Below are 12,740 nucleotides of genomic sequence, written 5' to 3'. Positions count from 1 at the left end.
TCAAAAAAAAAAAGAAAGAAAGAAAACAGCAGTTTATGAACAGGTATTCTACATCCCTTTTAGCATTGTTTATCAGGACTGTCATTTTCTTGTGTGAGACATTGGGTTTTTTCCCTCTGAATACGTTACTATTGTGACATTTAGCCCTTAGAAAAAAAAATGTTAGGCCACGTGCAGTGGCTCACACCTGTAATCCCAACACTTTGGGAGGCTGAGTTGGGAGGATCACTTGAGCCCAGGAGTTTGAGACCAGTCTGAGAAACATAGGGAAACCCATCTCTATTTTAAAAAAATAAAAATAAAAATTAGCTGGGCATGGTGGTGTACACCTGTGGTCCTAGCTACTTGGGAGGCTGAGGTGGGAGGTTGGCTTGTGCCTGGTAGGTTGAGACTGCAGTGAGCCATGATCACACCACTGGACTCCAGCCTAGGCAACAGAGCGAGACCCTATCTTCAAAAAAAAAAAGAGGAAAAAAAAAGAGTTAACAAATGTTCTGTATTTCAGTTACTTCCTGACCTGGTGATATTTAAGTGTGTGTTTGTTTTTGGATGATCTTTGCAAATATATTAACTACTGTTAAGGGGAAAAGCTGCTTTGGTGACTTCAGCTGACTGAGTCACACTTCTGGGCTCTCTGGGCCCTTTTGTGAGTTTATAATAGAAACAAAATAAGACCTTATAAAAAAATCCCCAAGAGAGATGGGAGAGTATTTAAATGGTTGCCCCATTTACTACTTCTACCCAGAAATCCATAGAAATAAATCAAAAAAATAGATTTATAGTAACAAGCCTGGTGCAGCCTGCTTGGGTTTGAATTTGAATCCTAGCTTCTCCCTCTTACCACTTCATATCTTTGAGAACATTTCTTAGTCCTTCTGTGCCTGTTTCCTCAAAAGTAAAATAGGGATAAACAATACTAGTATCTACTATAAGGGTATTGTGGCAATTAAATGAGAAACTGATGTAACGCTAAGCTCACTGCCTGCAACACCATTTGTGCTCAATAGATGTTACATGTTATTATTATTATTTTACTTATTTATTTACTTATTTTGAGATGGAGTTTCTCTCTTGCTGCCCAGGCTGGAGTGCAATGGCGCAATCTCAGCTCACCACAACCTCCGCCTCCGGGGTTCAAGCAATTCTCCTGCCTCAGCCTCCCAAGTAGCTGAGATTACAGGCATGTGCTGGCTAATATTTTTGTATTTTTAGTAGAGATGGGGTTTCACCACGTTGGTCAGGCTGATCTCGAACTCCCAACCTCAGGTGATCTGCCCATCTTGGCCTCCCAAAGTGCTGGGATTACAGGCATGAGCCACTGCGCCCAGTCACATGTTGTTATTATTATTACGATTATTTTAGGGAAACCAGAGAATAGTCTTAAACTCATATCATAGACTGAGAAGAATTAACTGCCAAATAATACAGTCACACAGGGGGAATGAATTGCTGGAGGAGTTCAAGACCTGCCCTGCAGCTCCCCTTATCTCCAGCAGAGGGCAGACACATCAAGATAGTGACAGGGCCCTCATAAACGGAAAGGATAAGATTGGTAAATTTGACTTTTTTTTTTGAGACAGAGACTTACTCTTGTTGCCCAGGCTGGAGTGCAATGGCTCGATCTCGGCTCACCCCAACCTCTGCCTCCTGGGTTCAAGCGATTCTCCTGCCTCAGCCTCCCCAGTAGCTGGGATTACAGGCATGCACCACCATGCCTGGCTAATTTTGTATTTTTAGTAGAGATGGGTTTTCTCCATGTTGGTCAGACTGGTCTCAAACTCCCGACCTCAGGTGATCCACCTGCCTAGGCCTCCCAAAGCGCTAGGATTACAGGCGTGAGCCACCGCACCCGGCCCGACTACATTATTTAAGAAATAAACTAAACAGGCCGGGTGCAATGGCTCATGCCTGTAATCCCAGCACTTTGGGAGGCCGAGGCAGGCAGATCACCTGAGTTCAGGAGTTCGAGACCAGTCTTGCCAACATGGCAAAACCATGTCTCTACTAAAAATACAAAAAAATTAGCTGGATGTGGTGGCACGCACCTGTAATCCCAGCCACTTGGGAGGCTGAGGCAGGATAATCGCTTGAACCCAGGAGGTGGAGGTTGTGGTGAGCCAAGATCGTGCCTTTACACTCCAGCCTGGGCAATAGAGTGAGACTCCATCTCAAAAAAAAAAAAAAAAAAAAAAAAAAAAGGTAAGTTGCAAACATCAAGACACTTCATCTCTAAATACTTAAGCATATATTTCTTCAGAACAAAGTCATTTTCAACATAAGCATAGTGCTAATATCTACCCAAGAAATCAAACAAAAACTCTCCGTTTCCCCTGCCCCTCCCCAGCTCTTGGCAGCTACCACTCTACTTTCTATTTTGTTTTTTTAGAAATAGGGATCGGGTCTTGCTCTGTTGCCCAGGCTGGTCTCAAACTCCTAGGTTCAAATGATCCTCCCACTGTGGCCTCCCAAAGTGTTGAGATTACAGGCATGAGCCGGCATGCCTGTAGTTTTATACTTTCAAGTGTTTTTTGGGGAGAGGAGAGGGTCAAATCTGTTCTTTGGTCTTCCTGTAATTGGATATTTGTATCTTTCTCAAGTTTGGGAAAGTTTTCTGTTATTAATTTTTTGGAGACAAAGTCTCACTCTGTTGCCCACGCTGTCCTGCAGTAGCACAATAACAGCTCACTGTAGCTGTAAACTCTTGAACTCAAGTGATCCTCCCTGCCTCAGCCCCCAAGTAGCTGGGATTACAGGTGTGCACCACCTGTAATGCCTGGCTAATTTTTTATCTTATTTTTTGTAGAGACAAGGTCTCACTATGTTGCCCAGGCTGGTCTTGAACTCCTGGCCTCAAGCAACCCTCCTGCCTCGGCCTCCCAAAGCATTGGAACTACTGGCATGAGCTACCATACCAGCCTGTTATTACTTCTTTGAATAAGCTTTCTTCTACCCCTTGCCCTTGCTCAACTCCCTCTTGAACACCAGTAATTCTTAGATTTGGTCTATTGAGGTAGTTTTCTACGTCTTGTAGGTGATCGTCACTCTTTTTCATTCCTTTTACTCTTCTCATTATGTATTTTCAAATAGACTATCTTCATGGCCCATTGTGGTGGATCACACCTATAATCCCAGCACTTTGAGAGGCCAAGGCAGGCGGAATGCTAGAGCTTAGAAGTTCGAGACCAGCTTGGCCAACATTGCAAAACCCCATCTCTACTAAAAATACAAAAAAAAATTGGCCACGCACGGTCCGTGGCTCACGCATGTAATCTTAGCACTTTGAGAGGCTGAGGCAGGCAGATCACCTGAGGTCAGGAGTTCAAGACTAGCCTGGCCAACATGGAGAAACCCCATCTCTACTAAAAATACAAAAATTAGCTGGGCGTGGTGGCGGGCGCCTGTAATCCCAGCTACTCAGGAGGCTGAAGCAGGAGAATTGCTGGAACCCAGGAGGTGGCAGTTGCAGTGAGCTAAGATTGCACCACTGCACTCCAGCCTGGGCAACGAGAGCAAAACTCTGTCTCAAAAAAAAAAAAAAAAAAAGAAAAGAAAACAAAAAAAAATTAGCCAAGTATGGTGGCACACACCTGTAATCCCAGTTACTGGGGTGGCTGAGGTAGGAGAACTGCTGGAACCTGGGAAGTGGAGGTTGCAGTGAGCTGAGATTGCACCACTGCACTCCATCTTGGGTGACAGAGTGAGACTTTCTCTCAAACAAAACAAAACAAAACAAAACACCTAGAAACAACCTGAAAGTACATCAGCGGAATGGTGGATAAACACATTATGGTATCTTTTTTTTTTTTTTTTTTTTTTTTTTTTTGAGATGGAGTCTCGCTCTGTTGCGCAGGCTGGAGTGCAGTGGCGCGATCTCGGCTCACTGCAAGCTCTGCCTCCTGGGTTCACGCCATTCTCCTGCCTCAGCCTCCTTAGTAGCTGGGACTACAGGCGCCCGCCAACACGCCCGGCTAATTTTTTTGTGTTTTTAGTAGAGACGGGGTTTCACCTTGTTAGCCAGGATGGTCTCGATCTCTTGACCTCGTGATCCACCCGCCTTGGCCTCCCAAAGTGCTGGGATTACAGGCGTGAGCCACCGCGCCCGGCCACATTATGGTATATCCTAATAATCAAATACTACTCACCAATGAAAAAGAAATGAACCACTGCTGTATGCAACAACATGGATTAATCTCAATGGGATTATGCAGAGCCAAAAAATGCCATACATGAAAAGAGTACATACTCTGTGGTTATACATCTATACGAAGTTCAAAAACAGGTGACACTAAGCTATTGTAATACACACTAGAGTCTAGCTCTGATAGGACATTGACTAGGAGAGAGCAGGAAGGAGCCTTCTGGGATGCTAGAGGAAGATCTGTATCTTGCTCACTGTGGTGTTTTACACCACACATGCAAATGGGTAAAAATCTATCAAGCTGAAGATTTGTACACTTTGGCCAGGCGATGGCTCACGCCTGTAATCCCAGCACTTTGGGAGGCTGAGGCTGGCAGATCATGAAATCAGGGGTTCCAGACCAGCCTGGCCAACATGGTGAAACCCCCGACTCTACTAAAAGTACCCAAAAAAGACCAGGTGTGGTGGCTCATGCCTGTAATCCCAGCACTTTGGGAGGCCGAGGCGGGCGGATCCGGAGGTCAAGAGATTGAGACCATTCTGGCCAATGTGGTGAAACCCCATCTCAAAAAATACAAAAATTAGCCGGGCATGGTGGTGCGAACTTGTAATCCCAGTTACTCTGGATTGAGGCAGGAGAATCGCTTGAACCCTGGAGGCAGAGGTTGCAGTGAGCCAAGATTGAGCCACTGCACTCCAGCCTGGTGACAGAGTGAGACTTCTTCTCAAAAAAAATAAAAATAAAAAGCTGGGTGTGGTGGTGTGTGCCTATAATCCCAGCTACTTGAGAGGCTGAGGCAGGAGAATTGTTTGAACCCAGGAGGTGCAGGTTGCAGTGAGCCAAGATCACGCCACTGCACTCCAGCCTGGGCAATGAGCAAGACTCTGTCTCGGGGGTTAAAAAAAAAAAAAAAAAAAAAAAGATTTGTATACATTATGGAAATTTTACTCAAGAAAAGTGAAGGAGAAATATTTCCCAAGGAGAAGATGACACAGTGAAGTGTGACTGCATAAATTTCTTGGCCACGAAGGTAGAAAGGGCATCATATGAATGCCCGGTCTTATGTAAATACATGTGTTGTTCTTTTTTTTTTTTTTTTTTGAGACGGAGTCTCGCTCTGTCGCCCAGGCTGGAGTGCAGTGGCCGGATCTCAGCTCACTGCAAGCTCCGCCTCCTGGGTTCACGCCATTCTCCTGCCTCAGCCTCCCGAGTAGCTGGGACTACAGGCACCCGCCACCTCGCCCGGCTAGTTTTTTGTATTTTTTTAGTAGAGACGGGGTTTCACCGTGTTAGCCAGGATGGTCTTGATCTCCTGACCTCGTGATCCGCCCGTCTCGGCCTCCCAAAGTGCTGGGATTACAGGCTTGAGCCACCGCGCCCAGCCGACGTGTGTTGTTCTTATAGTAATACCAGAACAGTTTGTTTTTTCTTTTTTTTTTTTTTTTTTTTTTTGAGACTGAGTCTTGCTCTGTCACCCAGGCTGGAGTACAGTGGTGCAATCTCAGCTCACTGCAGCCAAGACCTCCCAGACTCAAGCAATCCTCCCACCTCAGCCTCCTGAGTAGCTGGGACCACAGGTGCATGCCACCACTCCTGGCTAATTTTATATTTTTTTGTAAAGACAGGGTTTCACCATATTGCCCAGGCAGGTCTTAAATGCCTGGGCTCAAATGATCTGCCCACCTTGGCCTCCCAAAGTGCTGGAATTATAGGCATGAGCCACTAAGCCTGGCAGATTGTCTTTTCACCAAAAAAAAAGATGGACAAGTTGCTGTACCTTGCACTCTTTGTCTCTAGAAAGGAGACATGTTGCATAGTGAACCTCTGAATTTTGGAGTCAACATTGGCCACATTTGAATGTTCTGCTCATCAAGACTAGAAGTGCTGCCAGCTTTGAGGGGCATCTAGGGCAAGAGAGGACAGCTTAAGAGATCCAGCTGCAAGGCAGGCAACTCTGTACTTTGGGCCTTATGATTCAGTAGATCCAGTAGAACTGGTACTTAGGACGTCCACAGTTAATCAGAATGCCATGTGGACCTGTGGTAAGCTTCAGTGGATACTCACATCAGAAGTCCCTTGGGTTTGGTTTTTGTTTGTTTTCCTTTTATATGTTGAGATGGAGTCTCATTCTGTCACCCAGGCTGGAGTGCAGTGGGGTGATCTCGGCTCACTGCAACCTCTGCCTCCTTCCCAGGCTCAAGCAATTCTCCTGCCTCAGCCTCGTGAGTAGCTGGGACTACAGGTGTGCGCCACCACACCCAGGTAATTTTTGTATTTTTAGTAGAGATGGGGTTTCTCCATGTTGGTCAGGCTGCTCTCAAACACCTGACCTCAGGTGATCCTCCTGCCTCGGCCTCCCAAAGTGTTAGGATTATAAGTGTGAGAAAATATATACTTCTTTTTTTTTTTTTTTTTTTTTTTTTTTTGAGACAGAGTGTTGCTCTTGTCACCTAGGTTAGAGTGCAGTGATACGTGACATGATCTCGGCTCACTGCAACCTCCATCTCCTAGGTTCAAGCAATTCTCCTACCTCAGCCTCCCGAGTAGCTGGGATTATAGGTGCCCACCACCACATGCAGCTAATTTTTGTATTTTTAGTGGAGACACGGTTTCACCATGTTGGCCAGACTAGCCTTGAACTCCTGACCTCAAGTGATCTGCCCACCTTGGCCTCCCAAAGTGCTGGGATTACAGGTGTGGGCCACCGTGCCCAGCTAAATATGCTCTATTTTTTATTTGTCAATTATACGTCAATAAAGCTGGGGGAAAAAAGAACTGAAAAAATACTGTTCATGAATTATTTTTCTTTGTTGGGGCTACCATTCTCTCCCACTCCACTGACTGTGTGGAGACAGCCCACACACTGGTTGCAGGTGCAGAGGACATCTGAGGACAGGCTCGCCCTGCCCACCATCATTGCCACTGGTGCCCGAGCATGCCTTCTGGGGCCTGGGGATCAATCCATCCTGCCTGCCACTGCCAGTGCCCATGCATACCATCTGGGGGGCTGAAAACAGGCCTGCCCTGCCCTTCACCACCACGATTGCTTCTAGCACCTGTGTACATCATCCAGGGGCGTGAGATTCAATCTGCCCAGCCCACCACACTCACCACCCATGTGCACCATCCAGGGGCCTAAGGGTCCCACCCTACCTACTGATGTCAATGCTGGTACCCATGCATGTCATCCAGGGGTCTGGGGGTTGACCTGCTCTGTCAGCACTCATGCACGCCTTCCAGGGACCTGAGGGCAGACTCACCCCACCTACTGCTGCCATCCATGTGCACCGTCCAGAGACCTAGGGGTTGATCTTTCCCCTTCACTGCCACTGGTGTGCATGCCACACATGCACACTGTCCAGAAGCCCAAGAACAGGTCCACCCTGCCTACCTCTGCTTCCTGTGTGCATCTCCCAGAGGCCCAGGCGCTGGCCCACCCAGCCTGCTGCTGCCAGTACCAGCACGCCACCCAGGGGCCTGGGGACCAGCCCAAATAGATTGCTGTCACCACCACCCTGTCCAAAAAAAAAAAAAGAAAAGAAAGACTCAACTGTATTCTGCTTATCAGAAATTCACTTCACCTGTAAAGACACACATAGACTGAAAAGTGAATGGATGGAAAAAAATATTCCATGCAATTCCATACAATTGGAGAAAAAAGTGACTGTTTTTTAAGTGACTGATACTCCTGCATGCTTTTATTTATTTATTAATTTATTGAGACAGAGTTTCGTTCTTGTTGCCCAGGCTGGAGTGCAATGGTGCGATCTTGGCTTACTGCAAACTCTGCCTCCCAGGATTACAGGCACCTACCACCGCATCCAGCTAATTTTTGTATTTTTAGTAGAGACAGGGTTTCGCCATGTTGGCCAGGCTGGTCTTGAACTCCTGACCTCAGGTGATCCGCCTGCCTCGGCCTCCCAAAGTGCTGGGATTACAGGCGTGAGTCACCGCACTGGCCTTGCATGCTTTCAGTTTCCAATCATTTGGAAGCCAAAATGATTGGAACAGTCATTTATATCCTACTATATAACAACAAATGCCTACATCAAAAAAAGTAGGAAGACTTCAAGTAAACAACCTCATGATGCTCCTCACGGGGCTAGAAAAGCAAGAATAAACCAAACCCAAAGGAAAGAAATAAAAGGTCAGAGTAGAACTAAATAGAATAGAGACTAAAAAAGGGACACAAAGGGTCAATGAAATAAAAAGTTGTTTTTTAAAAAAGATAAACAAAATCTGGCCAGGTGCGGTGGCTCATGCCTGTAATCCCAGCACTTTGGGAGGCCGAGACGGGCGGATCATGAGGTCAGGAGATCGAGACCATCCTGGCTAATACAGTGAAATCCCATCTCTACCAAAAATACAAAAAATTAGCCGGGCGTGGTGGCAGGAGCCTGTAGTCCCAGCTACTCGGGAGACTGCGGCAGGAGAATAGCGTGAACCTGGGAGGCGGAGCTTGCAGTGAGCCGAGATTGCACCACTGCACTCCAGCTTGGGCGACAGAGTGAGACTCCGTCTCAAAAAAAAAAAGATAAAATCCATAAACCTGTGTTTGGTGTGTGAGAAAAAAAAATCAATAAGCCACTACCAGGACTAACCAAGAAAAAAAGAGAGAAGACCCAAATAAAATTAGAAATGAGAAAGGAGACATACAACTGATATCACAGAAATACAAGGGATCATTAGAGACTATTATGAACAACTATACACTGACAAACTGGAAACCCTAGAGGATATCTGTGAATTCCTGGACACAAACGACCTACTAAGATTGAACCAGGAAAAAAACATAGAAAACCCGAAGAGATCAATAATGAGTAACCACATTGAATCAATAACTAAAAGTCTCTCAACAGAGAAAAGCTCAGGACCAGATGGTTTTACTGCGGAATTCTACCAAATTTATAAAGAACTAACACCGATTCTTCTCAAACTAGTCCCAAAAATAGAAGAGAAATTTTTTCTAACTCATTCTATGAGACCAGCATTACCCAGATACCAAAACCAGACTAGGACACACACAACAAAAGAAAACTACAGGCCAATATACCTGATAAACATAGATGCAAAAATCCTCAACAAAATACAGTTGATCCTTGAAGAATGTGGAGGTTACGGATGCCAAAACCCTGCACGCTAGAAAATTCACATATAACTTTTTACTCCCCCAAAACTTAATTACTAATAGTTAAGTGAAAGTCCTTTACAATGAAAACTATAACACATTGATAAAAAAAATTGAGAAGGATACAAAAAAAACGGAAAGGCATCCCATGCTCATGCATTGGAAGACTTAATATTGTTCAAATGACGGTACTCAAAGCAATCCACAGATTCAGTGCAATCCCTATCAAAATACCAACGACATTCTTCACAGAAATAGAAAACACAATCCTAAAATTTGTATGGAACCACAAAAGATACTTAATAGCCAAAGCAATAATGAGCAAAAAGAACAAAACTTAGAGGCATCACGCCACCTGACTTCAAAATTTACTACAAAGGTGTAGTAATCAAAACAGCAGGTTACTGGTATAAAAATAGACACAGACCAAAAGAATAGACTGGAGAATCCAGAAATAAATCCATGTATTTACAGTCAACTGATTTTTGACAAAAGGTATCATGAACAAACACTGGGGAAAGAACATCCTCTTCAATAAATGATGCTGGGAAAACAGGATATCCATAGGTAGAAGAATAAAACTAGACCCCTATCTCTCATAATGTACAAAACTCAACTCAAAATGGCTTAAAGACAAACATAAGACCTGAAACTATAAATCCACTAGAAGAAAACATGGGGAAAACACTTCAGGATATTGGTCCAGGTAAGGATTTTATGGCTGAGACCTCAAAAGCACAGTCAACAACAAAAATAGACAAATAGGAACACACTAAACTAAAAAGCTTCCGCACAGCAAAGGAGGCAACCAACAGAGACAACCTGTAGAATGGGAGACACTCTTTACAAACCATTCATCTGACAAGGGGCTAATATTCAGAATATACAAGGAATTCAAACAACTCAGCAGCAGAAAAATAAACAATCCCAATAAAAAGTGGAAAAAGGGCTGGGTGAGGTGGCTCATGCCTGTGATCACAGCACTTTGGGAGGCCAAGGTGGGCAGATCATAAGGTCAGGAGTTTGAGACCGGCCTGGCCAATAGGGTGAAACCCCGTCTCTACTAAAAAACACAAAAAAATTAGCCGGGCATGGTGGTGGGCGCTTGTAATCCCAGCTACTCAGGAGGCTGAGGCAGGAGAATTGCTTGAACCTGGGAGGCAGAGGTTGCAGTGAGCCAAGATCACGCCATTGCACTCCAGCCTGGGTGACAGAGCGAGACTCTGTCTCAAAAACAAAAATAAAAACAAAAACAAAAACAAAAACCAAAGTGGGCAAAGGATCTGAATAGATATCTCAAAAGAAGACATGCTTGAGTCTAGGAGTTGGAGGTTATAGTGAGCTATGATCACACCACTGTACTCCAGCCTGGGCAACAAAGTGAGACTCTGTCTCTAAAAAGTAAAATAAAATAAGAAAAAAAAAAAAGACATACAAATGGCCAACAGGTATATGAAAAAAAATGCTCAACATTACTAATCATCAGAAAAATGCAAATCAAAATGACAATGAGGCCAGGCATAGTGGCTCACGCCTGTAATCCTAGCACTTTGGGAGGCCAAGGCAAGTGGATTGCTTGAGCTCAGGAGTTCAAGACCAGCCTAGGCAACACAATGAAACCCCATCTCTACAAAAAATGCAAAAATTAGCCAGGCATGGTGGCTCATACCTGTGATCACAGCTACTTTGGGGGCTGAGGCACGAGAATCACTTGAACCCGGGAGGCAGAGGTTGCAGTAAGCTGAGATCCTGCCACTGCACTACAGCCTGGATGACAAAGTCAGACCCTCTACAAAAAATACAAAAATTAGCCAGGTGTGGTGGTGCGCACATGTAGTTCCAGCTACTCTGGAGGCTGAAAGGGGAGGATCACTTGAGCCTGGGTGGTCAAGGTTGCAGTGAGCTGAATGAGATTGCACCATTGCGCTCCAGCCTAGGCAACAAAGTGAAAAGAAAAAAAAAGAAAAACAATAAACAGGAATGAACTACTGTAACTGCCCAACAGGTTCACTTTACCCACTGCCTAGACAGCCAATTTTTCAGGACAGAGGAATTGCAATAGAGAAAGAGTAATTCACACAGAACCAGCTGGGCAGGAGACAAAAGTTTCATTGTTACTCAAATCAATCTCCCTGAGCATTCAGGAATCAGAGTTTTTAAGAATAATGTGCTGGGTGGCGGGACAGCCATTGAGTCAGGAGTGTTTATTGGCTGGGGTGGAGAAGAAGCTGTCCTCTTGCATTGAGTCAGTTCCTGGGTGGGGGCCACAATATCAGATGAGCCAGTTTATTGATCTGGGTGGTGCCGGCTGATCCATAGAGTGCAGGGTCTGCAGAATCTCTCGAGGCACTGATCTTAGGTTTTTCAATAGTGATGCTATCCCCAGGAGCAATTTGGAGAGGGTCAGAATCTTGTAGCCTCTAGCTACATGACCTCTAAACCATAATTTCTAATTTTGTGGCTAATATGTTAGCTCTACCAAGGCAGTCTAGTCCCCAAGCAAGAAGGAGGTTTGGTTTGGGAAAGGGCTGTTATTGCCTTTGTTTTAAACTATAAACTATATACTAAGTTCGTCCCAAAGTAAGTTTGGCCTATGCCCAGGAATGAACAAGGACAGCTTGGAGGTTAGAAACAAGATGGAATTGGCTAGGTCAGACCTCTGTCACTGTCTCAGTTATAATCTTACATTGGTAGTTTCACTACTGATACACAAAATAACCGGGATGAACCTCAGAACACCAGACATAAATTATCAAGTACTGTATTGTTCTATTTAGGTGACATTTCTAGAAAAGGCAAATCTCTAGCAGTGGTTTCCTGGGGCTGGGCTGGGAGCCAGCAGTGAGGCAAATGGGCATGGGGGAACTTTACATGGGGATAGAGTATTCTAAAACTGGATTGTGGGAGTGACTGGATAACTGTTTGAATTTATCAAAAATCACCAGACAGTACACTTACAGTGGGTACAAATTATGATCTGTAAATTGCACTTCACTGGATTTTTTTAAATAAAGAAGTTCGGCCGGGCGCAGTGGCTCAAGCCTGTAATCCCAGCACTTTGGGAGGCCGAGACGGGCGGATCACGAGGTCAGGAGATCGAGACCATCCTGGCTAACACGGTGAAAACCCGTCTCTACTAAAAAATACAAAAAACTAGCCGGACGTGGTGGCGGGCGCCTGTAGTCCCAGCTACTCGGGAGGCTGAGGCAGGAGAATGGCGTAAACCCAGGAGGCGGAGCTTGCAGTGAGCTGAGATCCGGCCACTGCACTCCAGCCTGGGCTGCAGAGGGAGACTCCGTCTCAAAAAAAAAAAAAAGAACTTCAAGTTTCAGTCCCTCCTTTACACATCCTTTGGCATCTGGCACACTTCCTCCTCCGTGAAACCCTGTCCTCAGACCCTTGCTTGTTTCCTCCTACCTCGCTTAGAGTGGGATCCTTAGTCCTCTTCTCTATCTGTCCTCCCCCAGGGTGAT

Source organism: Rhinopithecus roxellana, chromosome 13, assembly GCF_007565055.1.
Source record: "Rhinopithecus roxellana isolate Shanxi Qingling chromosome 13, ASM756505v1, whole genome shotgun sequence".
Taxonomy (NCBI): Eukaryota; Metazoa; Chordata; class Mammalia; order Primates; family Cercopithecidae; genus Rhinopithecus; species Rhinopithecus roxellana.
Note: the sequence above shows the minus strand (reverse complement) of the source record.